Source organism: Ailuropoda melanoleuca, chromosome 11 (genome assembly GCF_002007445.2).
Source record: "Ailuropoda melanoleuca isolate Jingjing chromosome 11, ASM200744v2, whole genome shotgun sequence".
NCBI lineage: Eukaryota > Metazoa > Chordata > Mammalia > Carnivora > Ursidae > Ailuropoda > Ailuropoda melanoleuca.
The window spans coordinates 80,781,938-80,802,652 of record NC_048228.1 but is presented as its reverse complement, the minus strand read 5'-3'; the positions used below and the strand labels follow the sequence as shown (position 1 = coordinate 80,802,652).

Genomic DNA, 20,715 nt, shown 5'->3' with positions numbered 1-20,715 from the left:
TGCTTTAGATTGGATCAAAATGTTAACTATTGTGAAAATTAGGAACTCTTCTGTAAAAAATGAGCATAGAGTTATAAACATAGATATTATAGGGCCTTGACCTGGGAATTCATACTCGAACAAAATTTAAACTAAAAGCCATGCTGCAAATTTGCTTTTACTCATCTATGCCTATAAATCTTATCAAAGCCACTAAATCCAACCTATTTTTATTACAAATTAATCATCTAGCTAGAAAATAAATTGATCATTAATTTGTAGACAGGTAACTATATTTGACAAAGCAAATAATATAGAAAAGTTCTGTTCTCCAACTCTTACTTTCTCAACCACCAGCTGAAAATCTGCATATGTGCACTTGAACAATTGACCTGGTATGATTTGTTTCTACTGAGAACAGAAAGAAACATTGAACAAAATCCTTCTCTTTTTTGGTGGAATGGGATAGCTTTGTCCTACAGTTTTTATCAGCTATAACTATAGTCTCCCCCCCAACCTAATCCACACCTTCAAAAACATTGAAAATTAGAAACACAGACTGATTTATTTTTTTGTAGGTTGGCTTCCATGACGGCAATGAGTCAGACACTCAGTAATAATACCTAGTACCCACCTTACTCTTACATTATGCTAGAAGTTTTATACAAATTAATAAACTCCCAATACCCACTTTTTAAATTTTTTTAAAATTTTTTAAAAGATTTTATTTACTTATTTGACAGAGACAGCCAGCGAGAGAGGGAACACAAGCAGGGGGAGTGGGAGAGGAAGAAGCAGGCTTCCAGCGGAGCCTGATGTAGGGCTCGATCCCATAATGCCAGGATCATGCGCTGAGCCGAAGGCAGACGCTTAATGACTGCGCTACCCAGGCGCCCCCCCCAATACCCACTTTTTATCTTCATTTTACAGATTATAGAGAAGCACAGAAAAAGAATGGGCCCAGTGTCACAGAATTACTAAAAGAAAAGCAATGTACTTTAAGTGTATAACACTAATTCTATTACAATATCATTGTTTATAGTATTATTGTATATGATTATATATCATGATTGTTTATAGCATGATTATTCATAGTTACAGTTGTTAGATTTAGCAAATTAAAATAAAAAACATCCAATAAAATTTGAATTTCTTATAGACAACAATTACTTTTTTTAGTTTAAGTATCACCCACTTTAACTAAAAAAAAGTAATTGTTGTCTATATGAAATTCAAATTTCACTGCATATCCTGTAATTTACCTGGCAGCCCTATTTGTATATTATTATCTCCATGATGCAGATGAGGAAATTGAAAAAAATTAAAAAGTGTCACAAAGTCATTAAAGGAAGAGTGATGTGTATTAAGGGTACAACTTTGATCATTTGCCAGACAGTCGAAACCAGAGCTGTGGAGAAATTACATAATGTTACTTCTAGCCATGCTTAAATTTTGTGAGAATGGCTGAAACTTCATAGCCCCTCTGCCTGCCTGAGTTCTCTAAGGGCTGCATACAGTTCCTGGCTAAATGATGATTTCCCACAATGAGAGCCCGTCCTCTCTGCCTGAGAGCTCTCTCCAGCACCCCAGGAGCTTTGGCCTGCGCTCAGGTGCAACGTGGAAGTGCCAGGACGGTCATGCTCCTACAGGCAATGCTCAGGAAATGAGAGAAAGAAAAAAAGGACACGCCCAAGCTCCCATTCTTCTAGAAGATCACCTGAAGAATTGATCCCTGGGGTCCACACTGATGACCTGCTCACTAATACCGTCTGTTTCCCCTCCCTGTTTCATTCCCTGACTCTCTCGGTTCTGCCTTCTCCATGCACTCGCCTAAACCCAGGTCAAATCCTGTCCTCACCACTGATTTCACAGGAAACCAAACCAACGTACTTGTGCAGCAAATAAATTGCTGTGAGGGAATAAAGATGGCTATGTTCCAACTGACAATTCTACTTCATCGAGACCTCAAAGAATCGAAGGACTGTCATTGCTTGCTTCTTAGGAAGTATGGTTTATGGCAAACCAGCTTCAGAGGGAGCCGAGAAAGCAATAAAGCTGGCCTTTCTCAAATAGAATATTGGAGGCTTAGGTTCAAAGTAGTGTCAATTGATAGAAAATAAGGGTCATGCCTAGCAGTCTTCTTGACCCTCACCCTTTGTGTTCATTACCACTTTCTCCCCCAAGCTACAGATACCCGCTGCCCTGTCTCCTGCTCTGGTTTTCCTTTATAACAACAGATTCAATCTTTAGTTTCAATGAAATATTGATGTACTCTCCTACAAGGGCGGTCCAAACTTTCATACTTTCTTTGAATTATGTGCAAGCCACTGTCGAGCTGCTGCTCTCCCAGGATGACCTCTTACATGCCTCCTCCAGGAAAGCAGTTAATGTGCCTTCCAATTTCATGGGGCTGTTACTTTTATTGACATTTATCCTGGAAGCCAGAGAAAGTTACATGATCTCACTAATGACATACTCACCCCATGAGATTGCTCAGAACATAAATATTCATTAGAACTAAGCCTTGTGCCTTCCTGAAAGTTGACTGGATAAGGTCAATAAGAACTCATGTTGGAAATCCGTTCATCTGAACCAAATAATGAATCCATTTGTCTTAATGATTAATGTGGAGAGAGCAATTATAAAGGGAAAAATGTTTTCTTTTTATCAAAGTTTTATTTGCTTATATTTTTGCCTACCAACCAGCCACTGAATTCATTTTACAATAATTACCAGAAATGCAGGTTTCTGCAGAAGGAATTTTATACTTTCTCATAATTTATAGACCTTTAAGATTTTTTTATAAAGATTTTATTTATTTATTTGACAGAGAGACAGCCAGCGAGAGAGGGGACACAAGCAGGGGGAGTGGGAGAGGAACAAGCAGGCTCACAGCAGAAGAGCCTGATGTGGGGCTCGATCCCATAACACCGGGATCATGCCCTGAGCTGAAGGCAGATGCCCAACCGCTGTGCCACCCAGGCGCCCCGACCTTTAAGATTTTTGATGAATCCATTTATCACTTGTTAATCCCATCCTTTAAATATGGTGAAGGGGAAAGTTGTTTTTCTATTTGAAATTTTCCAGTTTTCCAAAGATTCTAAGGAATCATTTTTATAGTCTTTAGTAGGGTTTTATGAGGGGGAAAAGTGATGCTGAAATGTCATGTTGAGAGCATTTCATCAGCACTACAAAATCTAATTAATAAACCAATGTTAAAACTATGTACTTTTTAACAAAAGAAATGTTTTTCTACTTGAGTCATTTATACATTTCTGCTGTGACATTTTTAAAGTTTTTAAAGTCTAAAGGTTTTAAAGTTTAAGTATCTCTAGCTACATGCTTAAATAGCTCACTCGCTGTCACAAACATTCTCTCTTGCTATCTCCCTAAAAAGCAAAATATGCATCTGACAATAATGAACACTAAATCATACCATTTTGAAATGATCCTATATTTTTGCTATGAAGTGCATATCTATTATTCATAACCAGTTTTGAGACTCTGAAATATGTGTTAAAGTTTTTTGAGGCAAACTTAACCCTGTTTCAAGAAAAAATATGCATTTGGAAGAAATAAATATGTTCAGCTGATTTTTAAGAGGGCTATGATTTCCAAGCCTAGAATATATAGAATCCACACTTAGAGTTATCATATGCAGAATCAAACGGCCATTGTGGAGAGAAATAGGAAGGCTTTCTAAATGACAGATATTCATTATCTATATTATGATCCCAGGATTCTCCTTTTTCTCCACATTTACAGCATTTGACTTTCACCATCCCTCAAGGGAATTCTTCCCTCTGAACTATGTCATTAATTTTCTGGAAGAGAATGGACGATTCTGACTTCAACTTCTATTCACCTATATATCCATTACTTATTGATATACCCTGCCACAACTATTGGAAGATGGAAACCTGAGTTTTTAAAGTCATAAAAATCGGTTACTTTTTCTGCACCGAATAATATACATGGCAGATATTAACATATTAATACAGATATCAATTATCCCACTAGATACATGGTGATCATGATACTGTAAAAGTTGTTTTTTCTCCCATCTGATTCAATGAATCAGTGAAATATTCTGAGATGGCAGTATAACCACTGCCAGTGCATCAGGGAATTTTGCCCTTCTTCCAAGTCAATACTGGTCTGCCCCTCTACTCAATGTTACATGCACACACAGCCACAATTAGGCTGGCTCCAATTAGCCAACTTACAGCTAAATTACACATTGGAACTAGCAAAAGACATAAAATTATGCAGGTCATTGCATCAGGGGAAGAGAGAAGCACCAAGGGAGGGTAGTATGTGGATTTCCTGGGAAGACTCACTTCAAGAAGTATAAAAAAAAATCTGATTTTTTTAAGCCAATGAAGAAGAATTTGCAATCCATGAAGACAAAAAGAGGTAGTTTCCAAAAAACAAAATAATGAGTACCCCCTTCCTATTTTTGGAGCTGAGAAAAAGGATCCTCTCGGCAAATGATGTGCTGGGGCTGGCTTGCACTTGCTCAGGGAAACCAACTGTGTCCAACTCTCTGTTCAGCCATCACGTTGGTAGCTGCAAATCCACACGGTAGGAGTACAGTCGTCCCCCTTATCTGGAGGGTCTGTTCTGAGACGCCCCCTCCAATGGATGCCAGAAGCTGAAGATAATACAGAACCCTACATATACTATATTTTTCTCTATACAAATGCACCGAGGTTAAAGTTCAGTTTACAAATTAGGCATAGTAAGAGATTAACAACAATAACTAATAGTAAAATAGAGCAATTATAATGATATACTGAAAAGTTATGTGAATGTGTTTTCTCTTTCAAAATACCTTATTGTACCGTACTCACCCTTCCTGTGATGATGTGAGATGATAAAACGCCTACATGATGAGATGAAGCGAGGCGAGTGACGTAGCCACTGTGATGCAGTGTTAGGCTGCTATTAACCTTCAGCCCTTTGATCAGAAGGGGGATCATCTGCTTCCAGATGGCAGTTGACCTCTGGTAATTGAAACTGAAAAAAGCAAACCTGTGGGTAAAGGGAGACTACTGTATTTACACCACGGAAATTGTAAAATGCTACAAATCAAGGCATTATCTCCAGGGATCTGGTTGTTACACATTTACCAACACACCTTTGCTTTCATTAAAGGGTCTATGTGATGAATTAACTACCTGAGTGAGTGTTGGCAGGGCGCCCTGGCACAGGTGTTTGACATCTGATAGCTTTCACGTCGACTACTTACTGAAGATGAGGCATTCATCAAGTGAAAAGCACTAAGCACACTATTATTTTACCCATTCAGAAATTTTATTACATTTATCAGAACTCAACCTCTTTCCTGGTAACTTATGTCTAAAAATGGCAAAGCAGCCATTTGAAATATACAGTGTCAACAAAATTTGATCCCCGCCCAAATTTACAAAAACAATCATTTGTTTTGGCAAAATACAGACCAGGGTAAAATGTATTCTGCTCACACTCATGCATGCAGTTTTTTATCCTCAAGGGATGTTGTGTATTTTTTTCTTTTATAAATCTGATATGTTTGTGAGTGATAATTGTAGGTGGCAGATTTAAGTAACTCAATTGCATTTGAGAAGATTTGAGAAATGCTCAAAAGTCAGACAAAGACTGACTCTATAAAGAATATCATTAGATAATTTCAGCATTAACCAGTGCAAACATATACCCAGTTCACTTTAAGTATGACCTATAGAAACAGGAGTCATTTGTCCACAGCAACATTCATGGGACATGGTCTAACTTTTATAATTATGAAGAAAAAGAAACCAATTTTTTAAAAAATATATATACTTTATTAGAACAGTTTTGGTTCACTGCAAGATTGAGGGAAAGAACACATACTCACCTGCCCTTCCCCACACACAGCCTTCCCCACTATCAACATCCCCCACCAGAGTGGTGCATTTGTTACAATCAATGAACTTACAGGACACATCGTCATCACCTGGAGTCCATAGTTTACATTAGGGTTTGCTCTTGGGGTTGTACATTCTTTGGGTTTGGACCAATGGCATAACGACTCATATCGTAGAGAATAGTTTCACTGAACTAAAAATGCTCTGTGCTCCATTACTCATCCTTCCTTCTTCCCTAACACTGGTCTCTTTACTGTCCCCATAGTTTTGCCTTTTCCAGAGTGTCATATCATTGGAACCATACAGTATGTAGCTTTTTTAAGTTTCTTCTTTCATTGAGCAATAAGCACTTATGGTTCTCTCATGTCTATTCATCGTTTGGTAGCTCATTTCTTCAGAGTGCTGAACACTATTCCATCATCTGGATGTACCACAGCTTATTTATCTCGTCAAGTACTGAAGGATATATTGGTTGCTTCCAAGTTCTTACAATTAAGAACAAAGTTGGTATAAATATATATGTGTATGTTTTTGTGTGATATGTTTTCAACTTATTAAGGTATTTTAAATCAGAGATATCAGGGAAAACTGGAGCTATGTGGCAACGATACCCATTGGAACACACATGTCTCTTATGAAAGATTGTCCATGAATGTATTTGATCCACGGTGTGCAAATACACTCTGAACATTCTATCTACCTTCTTATATTTGACATTATTTCTGCACAGAACCCTGATCTTGAAAATTTTATTAATCACATCCAGGCTTTGTGTCAGTTCTTAGGAAATACTAAACTCTTTGCGGTAGAGAGACTTGGACTTCTACCTAAAACACCATCCCTTGACTCTTTCCAGCACTTCAGCCTCTGACCTCCAGGTCTCAGCTTTAGTGCCTCATTTCCAGAGGAACCTGCCCTGGAAACTCTAGGAAGCAGTCTCCTCTCACATACCCCAGTTTACTTCATAGTGGTAAATTGGATTTAGCAAAAAATGAAAAAAATACATACTTAAAAAAAATACAGATTTGAAATCTACCTAAAGATTTATTTCTAATGAGACTTGAGCTAATAAACCACAAAAACAACTAATCCCAGCTCAATACCCTGGTCCTATGGCTGACAATCATCCTGTATACATGAGAACAACTATAAAGTTCATTAAAATGTTGAGATATGTCTGTACTTGTTAGTACACAGTTGCTGCCCTTAGCCCCACCCTCTCAAATGCCTACCACCCTGGGTGCTCATCCTCCCAGGGGCCCCTTTGGCCCACTCTGCAACTAAAGAGTTAACTCTGGCAGGCTCAGGGACCATGAGTTACACTTAAAGGACAATAACCTTTCATACTTATGGGTTCCAGTATGTTTCAACTCCCTAAAGTCTCTCCGCCTGGGCTCCATCATTGATTTCTCCTCCTCAGGACTACCAAGGACCATCCTTTGACCCAGCCATACCCCTAACCCACTTTCAAAGCACTTCTGCAAAATTCCTCAGGTTGACAACACACCAGCTTGCCAATCAGCTCTTTCCAGTGACCAATACCATTCTCCCCCATTGACATGATAGCCCTCCTCCTGTATAATCTCCTAAACTTTGCTGCATATGAGCAGCTTTGATAAATTCCAATATCCAAATCACACCTCAGATGGATTGAATCAGGGTGTTTGAGGACTGGAGTCACCCGTGGGTCTTTTTTAAAGACCTATAAGAGATTTCACTGTACAGGCACAACAAATATGCCCCCTTAACCCAATTACTCTTTAAACCAGTTTATCTGTTTCTACATAATTGATGGTTCACTCATTCTGTTCACTTTATTGCACTTCACAGATATTGTTTTAACAAACTGAGGGTTTGTGGCAACCCTGCATCAAGCAAGTCTATCAGTGCCATTTTTCTAACAGCATTGGTTCACTTCATGTGTCTGTTCCTTTTAGTAATTCTCACAATATTTCAAACTTTTTCATTACTATTGTATTTGTTATGGTGATCTGTGATCTCTGGTCTTTGATGTTAGTATTGTAATTGTTTTGGGAGGTGCCACGAATCATGCTCATATAGGATGGTGAACTTAATTGATAAATGGTGTGTGTGTTCTAACTGCTCCACTCACTGGCCTGTTCCCTGCCTCTCCCTCTCCTCGGCCTTCCTATTCCCAAAGACACAACAATATTGAAATTAGGCCAGTTAATACCCTACCATGGCCTCTAAGTATTCAAGTGAAAGGAAGAGTTGTATATCTCTCACTTTAAATCAAAAACCAAAAATGATTAAGCTTAGTAAGGAAGGCATGTCAAACATTTAGGCCTCTTGTGCCAGTCAGCCAGGCAGTGAATACAAAGGAAAAGTTCTTAAAGGAAATTAAAAGTGCTACTCCAGTGAATATATGAATGATAAGAAAGTGAAACAGACTTACTGCTGATAACGGAGAAAGTTTGAGTGGTCTGGATAGAAGATCAAACCAGCCACAACATTTCCTTAAACCAAAGCCCAATCCAGAGCAAGACCTGAACTTGTTTCAATTCTATGAAGGCTAAGAAAGGTGAGGAAGCTGCAGAAGTCTGAAGCTAGCAGAGGTTGGTTCAGGAGGTTTCAGGAGAGGAGCTGATACCACAATATACAAGTGCACTGCAAAGTATCAGGTGCTGACATAGAAGCTGCAACAATTTACCCAGAAGATCTAACTAAGATAATTAATGAAGGGGGCTGCCCTGAACAAGATATTTTCAAGGTAAAACAAACAAACAAACAAACAAACAAACAAACAAAACAGCCTTCTATTGGAAGAAGATACCATTTAGGACTTTCATAGCTAGAGAGGAAAAGTTAAAGCCTGGCTTCAAAACTTCAAAGGACAGGCTGACTCTCTTGTTAGGGGCTAATGCAGCTGGTGACTTGAAGTTGAAGCCAGCGGTCATTTACCATTCTGAAAATCCTAGGGCCCTTAAGAAGTATGCTGCGTCTACTCTGCTTTACAAACGGAATGGCTAGATGACAGCACATCTGTTTACAACATGGTTTACTGAATTTTAAGGCTACTGATGAGACCTGCTCAGAAAAAAAGATAAAAAAAGATTCCCTTCAAAATATGACTGCTTGGGGTACCTGGGTGGCTCAGTGGGTTAAGTGTCTGACTTCAGCTCAGCTCATCATCTCAGGGTCCTGGGTTTGAGCCCCAGATTGGGCTCCCTGCTCAGTGAAGACTCTGCTTCTCCCTCTCCCTCTGCTCCTCCCCCCACTCATGCACACACACACACACACACACACTCTCTCTCTCTCTCTCAAATAAATTTTAAAAATCTTAAAAAATATATATGACTGCTCACTGACAATCCACCTGGTCACCCAGGGCTCTAATGTACAAGGTTTATATTGTTTTCATGCTTACTAACACAACATCCATTTTGTAGCCCCGATCAAGAAGTCAATTCTACTTGCATGTTTTATTATTTAAGAAATACCTTTTGTAGTACTATAGCTGCCATAGATAGTTATTCCTCTGATGGATCTGGGCAAAGTAAACTGAAAACCTTCTGGAAAGGCTTCACCATTCTAGATGCCATTAGGAACATTTATGATTCATGGGAACAGTCAAAATATCAACACTAACAGGCGCTTGGAAGAAGCGGATTCCAACCCTCATGGATGACTTTGAGGGTTTCAGGACTTCAGCAGGGGAAATAACTGCTGATGGGGTAGAATTATCAAGAGAACTAGAAAGAGAAGTGGAGCTTGAAGATGAGACTGAATTGCTACAATCTCGTAATAAAAGTTTAATGCATAAGGAGTTGCATCTTACGGAAAACAAAGTGGTTTCTTGAAATGCAATTTACTCTTGGTGAAGATGCTGTGAAGATTGCTGAAATGCCAACAAAGGATTCAGAATATGACATGAACTTAGCTGATGAAGCAGCAGCAACGTTGGAGAAGATGGACTCCAATTTTGAAAGAGGTTCTACTGTGGGTAAAATGCTATCAAAGCGCATTGCATGCTACAGAGAAATTGTTTGTGAAAAGAGTCAATTGATGCAGAAAACGTCAGTGTTCTCTTATTTAAGAAATGGCCACAGGCACCCCAATCTTCAGCAACCACTGCTTTGATCAGTCAGCCGCCATCAACACTGAAGCTAGTCCTCCACCAGCAAAAAGATGACAACTCACTGAAAGCTCAGGTGATGGTTAGCATTTTTTTTAGTAAGAAAGCACTTCTTAAATTAAGATATGTACATTGTTTTTTAAGACATAATACCACTGCTCACTTAGTAGACTGCAGTACAGTGCTAAGATAACTTTTTTTAAAGATTATTTGCTTTAGGGAGAGAGACAGAAAGAGAATGTGCACGTGGGAGGAGGGGCAGATGGAGAGGGAGAGATAGAATGTCAAGCAAATTCCCCACTGAGTGTGGAGCCCGATGTGGGCCTTTATCTCATACCCATGAGATCATGACCTGAGCCAAAACCAAGAGTCAGACACGTAACCGACTGAGTCACTCAGGTGCCCCTAAAGATAACTTTTAAATGAAGTAGGAAACCAAAAAACTCATGACCCACTTTATTATTATATTCACTTTATTGTGATGATCTGGAACAGAACCAGCAATCTCTCTAAGGTATGCCTGTACTAAGGTGTGTGTGTGTGTGTGTGTGTGTGTGTGTGTGTGTGTGTGAGATTCCCAATCTAATTACTGCTTTATAAATGTATTCATGAAGGAAAAAGAACAAAATGTTTGAAATGACAATTCTGGCAAAGGCTCAGGATGATACTTCCAAGAGCACCTGACAAAAGAAACTACTGATTGGCTCCTGCTGGGTGTGGTTGATGAACATGGTAGGGATAGCAGGATGTGAGTCAAAATTTGAATTTGAGATTCAGCCTTCACAGATGTAAATTATTAAGATCTTATTTTAGAACAGTGGGCATGATAAGGTTCAAAAACAATAATAATAATAAAGACTTGTATAGCGCCTACTATGATGTTGTAAATACATCAATTCATTTAATCTTCACAACAACTGCATGTGGTAGATACTATTATTATTGATGTTTTACAGCCTAGAAAACTAAGGAACAGAAAGTATAAGTAACTTTGCCCAAATCTCATAACCAGTAAGGGGTAGAGTTGGAGTATGAACACATGTAGTCTAGCACAAATTTCTGTGTTCATATCCACTTAAACTACATTGGCTTTTGAATAACCAGAGCGTCACCATTCAAGATTTCTTGTTAATGGGGGAAAAAAGAGAAATGGCTCCAAGACCCAACAATCACCATAAAAAAGAGCAACCCAAGATCTTTTGGTGGGAGGCAGAGGACAGAAAAAGAAAATTTTCGACAGAAGCAGGATATCAGAAGGAGTTACAACTGTCAGGTAGTCCAGGGAAGAAAATTCAAATAAATAGACTGAGAATACAAATCTTTTGGGTTTGGGGTAAAGATGGAGCTTAGACAAGGAACAGGCTAATAGAGGGTGGCTAAATAAAGAAATCCAAGTAAAAATATGATAATTCACACATGTTCTAAATTGAAGAAAGCTACATTCTCGATTTACTCTGTAATTGCCAACCACGCTCATTTAAAAAATAGGTTATACAGTGATAATTTCTCATAACCAGTAAAAAATGAATGTCTTTACAAAAACTGACCCAGGAATGCTTTATTGACTTGATAATGCATTAGCACTATGGGTTAGGGCTATGGAAAGAAAGTCGTTCAACTGCAAAACTTGGAAATATACGGTATCAAAAGCACAAGTGCTCTTTTAACACGGTGGGAATTGGGCTACATGATGGTTCTAACTCAATTCTGCCAGTGTGAGCTGACTTGATTATCAGCGTTAAAATGTTATCAACCAATTTTGAATGTATTCTCCCCACTTAACATTTTACTAAAGGAGCCCCCTAAGTAAATCAAATAATATATGTTTCAACATTTTTTTCTTACCCTACACTTTACTCTTAATGCTAACAAGCAGAGAAATAGTTAAGGAGTTGATGGTTTGGGGGAGGGGATGGCATTTAACACCATGCTTATTAAAAGGCAGACGCATTACACTCCGCACATGTGTCCCTGGGAGGTCGACATTAGGATCCCTGTGTTGTAGACTGTCTCATCATGGTCAAAGGGCAAAGCTAACTTGAGTTAACGCAACATGGGGTCACCCCACCCAGTCTGGCATGAGAAATAACAGAAGGGCTTCCAGGAAGTGGTACCATTCAGAGCTGTTCCCGGAGATTACATTGTATTAAAGTCTGTCTGATTTACGATATGTGTCTTTTGTGCTAACCCTACAAATTCAAAAGGGAAACAAATTTCTTCCCTTCCCAGCTTGAAGACTGCAGTTCTGATCCCCAGACCATGATCAGATTTGGGGAACCATGATCAGATTTGGGGCGCAGAGCCCTGTACCTGGGTAGAGGGTAACTTAGGAGCAGGGAGGCAGGACTTCAGAGCCCAGCTTTAGACCCAGCAAATGAATGAATCATTGAATTCAAAAGAATGATCTCTGCAGCCTCACTGTACTATGATTGTTCATCCCCCTTCTTCCTCAGGTAGGGGAAAGGTAAATCCTGAGTCCTAAGTAGCAAGGGTTTTTCCTAGCACATTAAGCTTACACCACAAAGAGAAACGCCAGCCCCTCCCATTTGGTAAACTTAAGTCTATTTGTAGAAGTCAAGTCTGGGTTCATAGCCCTTATTTTCCTAGTTTGGCACCTCATTTGTATCATATTGTTTTAATTTTATGTTTCCTAGTACATTTGCATTTCTCCTACCAGACAACAGATAAAGGTGTGGACCGAGACCTATTTTCTGTATTTCCAGCATCTAGTAAATGCCTGGTAAAGAGCGAGAGCTCATTATGTGTTTGGTGAATGAGTGAATGAACATTGCCAGCTTTGGAAAAAATGAACTGCAGATTTTGGAAGATTCAGACTTTAAATTGTAAGACCTCACAACTATAGTTGTGCAGGTTAGAGGAGACAAAGGTGACCGATAAATATTTTCAGCTGTTACTACACTATACCCATACCATGAGGAAAGCAGTCCCGGTTACTTTGATTTACATGTGGAATGGTTTAGGTTACTGGTGATTGCCATGAACTGAATGTTTATGTCTCCACAAAATTCATATGTTGAAACCCTAGCCCCACTGTGATGGTTTTAAGAGGTAGGGCCTTTGGTAGGTAATTAGTTCACGAGAGCGCAGCCTTCGTGAATGTGATTAGTGCCTTCATAAAGGGGGCTCCAAACCACTCTCCCAGCCTCTTTCTGCCATTTGAGTGTACAATGAGCAGTTGGCAGTCTGCAAGCCAAAAAGGGATCTCACCAGAACCCAAACATTGGCACCCTGATCATGGACTTACAGCCTCCAGAGCTGTGAGAAATTTCTGTTGTTTATAAGCCACCCAATCTATGGTACTTTGCTATAGCAACCCGAATGGACTATGACTAGTCCATTTACCTAAGACTTATATCTGTACCTATCTGCATCTGTATTACCACTTATACCAACACACACATAGATAGGAACACATACCAATATAGCTACAGATACAGATATATACTAATAGAGATATATAGAGGTAGAGATAGAGAATGGCATGAGGACCAATTAAAAAACATAAGTATTTTATTCACCACAATTTTTACCTGTAATCATTTGCATTCTACAAAATATTCTGACCCCAAAATAAGTCAGTAACAGCAAGCATATATCATACATTTTTTGCTAGTAACCTGAGTACTATGATTGTTCAAATATTGATTATGGAATATTTTTTTAAACCACAAAAGTTTTTATTCTTTTGCAAGATATTTGATCATTCACAAATAATTTTAAATCACCTGTCAATAGAAACAGCTATCATTTCAAATTAACCAAAATTACAGAAACTCATTTCACTAAAAACAATAGTTCACAGACACAACAGTAAACTACCCCAAATAACTACCTTTTGACCTGCTTTCTAACTTTCCTCAGGTGTGACACTGAACTCTGCTAAGGTAGGATATTTCATTTTCCAGCTGTTTTAGGCAAAAAATAAGAAGAGTGAGTAACATGAATTTCTAAATATGTTTGTTAAGATGAAAGGTGAGTGGTAAATTTTGCAATCATATTTTTAAAGGTGAATAAAATACTTTTTGCTTCTTAGAATGTTTTCCATTTTATGTATGTACATTGTAAACCTTATGTTAAGCAATTTTATAAGGGAGAAGTTTCAAGATCAATATTACTATTAAAACAAAAGGAATAGGGATGATGTGTTAGACTCTGGAAAAATTATGAAACAGCTGAGAACTCTTTGAAGTCCTCTCATTTCCATCTCCAGCTTCTGGAGCCTCCTCCCCTCCACTCTGGGAGTGTCCATGGTGCTCTGCAGCTCCCCAGTTCAATCTTGTGTACAGTGTCCAGCAATCGCACCTGCCTAGCCTACTCTAAATCGCATTTCAGATTGAAAGATAAGACAGCTACTCAAGATTACAACTTCTCGAATGTACCCCAAAGATGCTAACATATTGATGGCTAGAAAACAATATCAAGTTTCTCATTGCCATTCTTCTATTCAATAAAATAAAATAAAACATTATATTCTACAAAATGATGTCTAATTTGTAAAATACCCATTTTTTTTACTGCGGGACTCAGTATAACTATTTTTATCTTGAATGGGAAAAAAATGTGGCCTATAAATATGTTTATGTTTTTTAATTGGCTATCATTCAAATATAGATAAAGATGAAGATACAGAAGCAGGTACAGGTACAGGTATAGGTGTACGCATAGGCATAGGCCTGGGTATAGGTATGGGCAAGAACATAGGTACAGGTATAGTAGAGGCTATAGGCATAAGCATAAGTATGCATATAGGTCTAGGCATAAGTATGTGCATGGGTATAAGCATGATTATAGGCACAGCAAGGGCATAGGCATGGGCATGGGTATAAGCATAGCATGGGCATGGTATGGACTTGGGTATAGGCATGAGTATAGGCATAGACAGGCACAGGCATAGGCATAGGCGTGGGTATAGGCATAAGCATGGGAATGGGGCATGGGCATGGTCTTGGGTATAGGCATGAGTATGGGCACAGGTAAGGGCATAGACATGGGCATAGGCATAGGCATGAGTATAGACATAGGCATGGGCATGGACTTAAGTACTGGCATGAGTATAGGCATAGATATAGATGCAGGCATGGGTAAAGGCATGGGCATAGGCGTGGGAATGGGCATAGGCAGAAGCATACGCATGGACATAGGCATGGGTATAGACACAGACATAGGCATAGGTGTGGGTGTAGGCATGGGTGTGGGCATGGGCACAGGCATATGCAAAGACATGGGCCTGGGTATGGGCATAGGTATAGGTAAGGCATAGGCATACATAGGTCACTAGTACCCTACACCATTTAATACAAGGACTTCTCTCTATTCTCTTCTCAGTTAAAACTCTCCTTTTCCTAGGTACTGCCCTCTCCTTTTCTTAGCTATCAACTAGTAGTATCAGAAAATACTGCCAGAGAAGTTCATTTTAAAAGGAGCTTTAGGAAGAAATGAATATTTTAATCAAAGGAATCTGAAACAGCATGACAAAATAAAGTCAGTCACTTAGATTGATAGGTAGTAATGAGCAGGTATTTGGGTAATGGGGCCGGTATCTTGCTGTTTAAATCAAACCTCACAATACAAGTGTGAGCTTTGGGGTATTACATAAGTCCTCAACCAAGGGCCAGAATTACATCATTCTTAGCTGTCTACTCATTAAGAGATTTTAAAAGATCAAAAAGGATAGGACATCAACATCCACACCTTAAGGAGAAAACATTATTCTTGCATATCAAATACATCAAGTCACCCGCTAGCTTAAAAAGGAGATTTCATTTGAAAAAAAAAATGTGGTTGGAATTGAGATTTTCATTTTGTACCTATTTGTGAAATTGCAGATGGATTAACATTCATGGTCACTGAGTTCCGTTTCCATAGATATAGTTTCAGTTGTAACAACCAGGGACAGATTGTGTATTTTATTACTTTGTTTAAAATATCACTCAAACATTTTAAAAATATCCCAGCACTACAGAACATCACATAAGAACATAATGAAAATATTTCATCTACTTTAAACCATTTTAAGGTCCCTGTGGCATTAAAAAAAAGTGTGTGCCTAGACTGTGATGCTGAAAGTCTATTACCTGAGCTCAGCATGCTAGCCTGGCCTCCAGGGATCTCCTTAAAAAGCCAAATTTGAATGAATTTGTAATCCCATTAGCATCCAGGGAAGAGTTAACCAGGTAACCAGACATTTCATTTACAACAATTCTAAAGAGCCTTAGAAGAGATAAAGAGAATAATTTTTTTTTGTCTGAACTCCTGAAAAAAACAATACCATTTTATTTGCTTTTGCAGAAGAGGATTATAACTGGGAAGAAATTCAGCGGTCAGATAAATATGAAAATTATGTTATTTTTCCCTCCTGAATAGTAAATCTCTAGAGACCATGTTTTTATATTATTGTATTTTTTGCAACATGGAGTTTTGAATCTACTAAATACTTAATTTATTCTTGCAAATGTAATGGCGTATGGAAGTTGTTGATCTTTTATTTGGAATCTAGCACTGAGTGAATTGAGTAATGACAGTGATGAGCCTTTAACCCATATTAAATATGTATGTTATTTGGAGGTTGTTTTGAGGCATCGCCAATGGTATTAAAAAGTATATGCACATAGATTATAACCCTGAAAGCTCATTATATGAAAATAAGTTCATTTGATTCAGCTAGTAATTCAATCCAGTGTGCTTTGGTATGTTAGGGAACAAAACTGTCAAAACCCTCTACTCTTGCTCTTTCTGGTGATAGAGTCTGGAGAAGATGTACAGAAATAGCATCTTGCAAGGGGAAGGAAAAGAGAAAAACAGGTCATCAGCCTTGGACCTCAGGTGGCTGTAGGAGAAAAAGTATTTGGTGTCTGCCACACCTTTGTATCTTTCAATGACATGTCTATGGCACTGATCTTTCTGGCAAGGAAGTCAACTGCTCGTGTAACTGGTAGAATGAAGGTGAAGGCTGGTCAGGGTGAATCTTCTCCATATACTGCTATATTGGCCACGCAGAATATGGACCAGAGGTTCAAGGAGCTGGGCATCCCTGCCCTCCACATCAAATTCCAGGCCACAGGAGGAAAGAGAACCAAGACCCCTGGGCCTGGGTCCCAGTCAGCCCTCAGAGCCCTTGCCTGCTCAGGGATGAAGATCAAGGAGAATTGAGGATGTCACCCTCATGCCCTCCAATAGCACCCACACGAAGTGGGGGGGAGGGATCACTGTGGTCACCCTCTGTGAACAGGACTCTCCAAATTATTGTTTTTGTTTCCTATTAATAAATTGACTTTGTGTAGGCTTAAAAAAAAAACAAACTTCTAATCTCTTAAATCTTAGCAGGAGGATACAACCAATAAATAATAGGTATAATAAATGATTGTGTATCATGTTAGGAAGCTATAAATGCCATGGAACAAAATAAAAAGCAGAACAAAGTAAGACTATTTGAAGTTTTGAATGGCAGGGATTTGGGCTGTTGTCAAATTGCAATATTAAAAGGAGTGGTCAAGGTAAGCCTCATCAAGGTGAAATTTGAGCAAAGATTTGAGGGGTGGAAAAAGTTTGCCAAACAGGTGGCTAAGAGAAGAGCATTCCAGGCAGAGGCAACAAGGCAAGAGTCCCAAGGTAAGAGTATACCTCCTGTGTTTGGGAAGAAGCAAGTGAATAAATGTGGCTCTCTGAAGTAGTGGCAGCAAGGAAGAGGTGTAGAAATTCAGGTTAGAAAGGTAATGAGGCAGCAGGCTAGGTCATACAGAGCCTAACAGATGCTTGAATGAGCTTTAGCTTTTACCGAGTAGAGTGAAGAGCCATTGCAGAATTCCAAGCAGAGGAACTACCTACTCAAATGTGGATTTCAAATGGATCATCCCACTTCTATATAGAGGACACTGTAGGGAGAGGAGGACCAATGCAGGGTGACCAATGAGGAGAACATTGCAGTGCAGGGACAGCTGATGGTGGCTCAGATCGGGGTGAAAATTGGTGGACAGTGCCTTGAAAGTGGACAAAAAGTTTGAAGTTAGAACAAAAGGACTTCTCAGTGGATTTAAGAAGGATATGTGCTAAAAAGGAGGGCCAATGATGACTCCAAAAGGATGGAATTTCCCACAGTTAAGTGAGGAAAACTACATGAAGGAGATTAGAGGAGGACGATCAGGAGTGTGGCTTTGGGCATTAAATCTATCCAGGATGGACACAAATGAACCATTGGATATATGCGTCTGGAGTTCATGTGAAAAAGGTCTAGGCTGGGGGTTATCAGCATGCAGAGTGTACCTGTCACCTGCCTGGATGAAACCAAGAGCTAGTATGTGGACCAAGGACCAAGCTTGGGCTTACCATGAAGAGGTCAGGATGAAGAAGAGCATCACCCAAGGTGCCTGGGAAGTACTGGATGGTGGATGTTCTTAGAAACTAAGTGAGGAAAGCACATCAAGGAAGAATGATCACCTTGGTTAAAACCTATGATGGGTCAATTGAAATACGCTCGGAAAACTGGCCATAACATTTAGTGAGATGGAGCTCATTGGTAAATTACAATGTTCATTCTGACAATGTTCACTGTTTTCTGTACATTGCTCTTTTCCTTTCCAAGTGGAAGTTAACTGCACCCAAGATTTCTGTACCTGACCTCAGCAGTTTCTTTCTTTCTTTTTTCTTATCTTTTTTTTTAATAATTGTGGTTCTCTCTGGTATATGGGAGAATAATAGCTTTCTCTTAAATCTCTTACTTAATCCTTATATTTACATTAAATTCACTTTCTGCATGTGCTTTTTAATGCCCATAATTTTTTAGATTTAAAATTTTTCCACATTATAATATAAAGCTATGTTTGAAATTCACCTATTACTTCTTTCATTTCTTAGTCTTTCTTAATTTTTTTTGTTATTTTTCCAGATTACCTCATATTATGCTTTATTTCAGCTGCTAAATTTTAAAGATTATCTAGCATTAATCAACTTTGATATTAATTAAGGATTATAATTATATTATAAAATAAGCAATGAATTATAAGTGTTACTGACAACAAAAATCTATTTCTCCCCAGTCGTCTTCCTGTTAGTTTGACAGCATTGCTGTATTCTTCCTCAGGCATTCATTTAGTCTTCCTGAGATAATAGTGTAATTTATACCAGAATTTTATTTCTAACTCCTCCTCATCAAAACCTCTACTTTATATGCATTTCCTGCTCTTTTTATTTGTGTTGAATATTATTGTATTATTTTTTGTTTCTTTTTTATTTCTGAGAATTACTGTGTTTTTATTTACCAACTCTGACTTTTATTGTGACTGACCTTTGTAATTTCATATTTATTCAGATTCATGTCATCCTGCTGTTGTAGGTGCCTTTATGTATATTAGAATTGCATTCCAATTTAGTCAGTGTTCTCAAACCAATAAATGTCATGTCCCATTGTGAAAATAGAACTGATGAAAAAATGAGTCTACATTAGAGAATGCAAAAGGTGGCAGGACAGAGGTTATATGTGCATTGAGAGTCAGGAATATTTAAAAAAAAAAAAAGAGTTAAAAGGGTCAATTTACCAGGTAATAAAGCTGGAAAAGCCAATGCAAAGCCCTTCTACATATACAAGTTCAAGGTACTATATATGTCAGTCACAGTCCTACAGAGCTCTCAAATCCTTCCCATTTGAATAGGTCCATATGTGTGTAACACATGCATGTACACTTGAACATCATGAAACAATAATGAAGTGCAGCAGCCTAAATTCAGAGATAGTCCTTGCTCTCACCCTTTCATACTCACCTTATTTATATGCACAAACATTTTGACATTTAATAGGCCATTTATTTCAACAAGTTGAATTATCAAAAGTGACTCAAGGTAGTCAAATTGGTTTGAAAAAGGTTTTGAATGTCATTGAACACTTCGTTGAACAGATTGTCTTCAAATGGTTTTTTTTTTCCAAATAAATAAAAATTCTGTGCTCTAAAAACAGTAATAAGAGGGAAAATATTTGAAATTATTAATCCAGAGGTCCTTCCAAGAATTTAAAAGATTTTAAGAAGTCTTTCTCCTTTTAAGGAAACAAAACAACAATATTAAATTTAACTGAATAATAACAAGAAATTCAAAGCTATTCTAGATATAGTAGAAACTCAGAAGAGAGAGAATCCAGCTACTTTGTATATGGTGATTTTCTGTTATCATCACATTCTTGAAGACTTTTCTGGAGGCCCCAAATGATGCTAGATCCCACAAAATAACAAATTAGATGTGAAATTTTTTTCAAGTATTTTCATAAGATGTTCTAATTTCTTCAGGGTTTACAGAATTTGCTCCAAAGTAACAAGAGTAACAAAGTTCAGCGCACATTAAATTGAGTCCTGAGATGTACATTCCGTCTCTAGTTGGTTCAACTGGCTGATTTTTCCAACTGTTGTTTTGCTCCTCTATTATCCCATTTACCCATTTCCTGATAGCCACTCCCTGCTCTCCCTGTAGGGAAAGACCCCCTCCATACTGAATCTTATAATAAATAGCATTCTTTAGGTTGCAAATGATTGAGTACCCAAACTTACCTCCCCACTGATGCTGTCAGATGCCATCAGGTACTTGCTAGCTTAGAAAGAGGGATATTCTGTGTCTCTTGGCCTGGGTTACTACTGGGGAAGGTCATCAAAACGATGTGACTGCCCGTTGACCTGTGAGCTGGACCCAGGTGATCAGAGGCTCCTCACATCCTCCCCTGTCCTTAGAATGTAGGTTCCACTTGCTTTTCCT

General features: G+C 38.4%; 1 pseudogene; it reads left to right on the top strand.

Moving 5' to 3' along the window:
- Positions 1–14,971: 14,971 nt before the first annotated feature.
- On the top strand, positions 14,972–17,254 carry LOC100469772 (annotated as a pseudogene).
- The last annotated feature ends 3,461 nt before the right edge of the window (positions 17,255–20,715 follow it).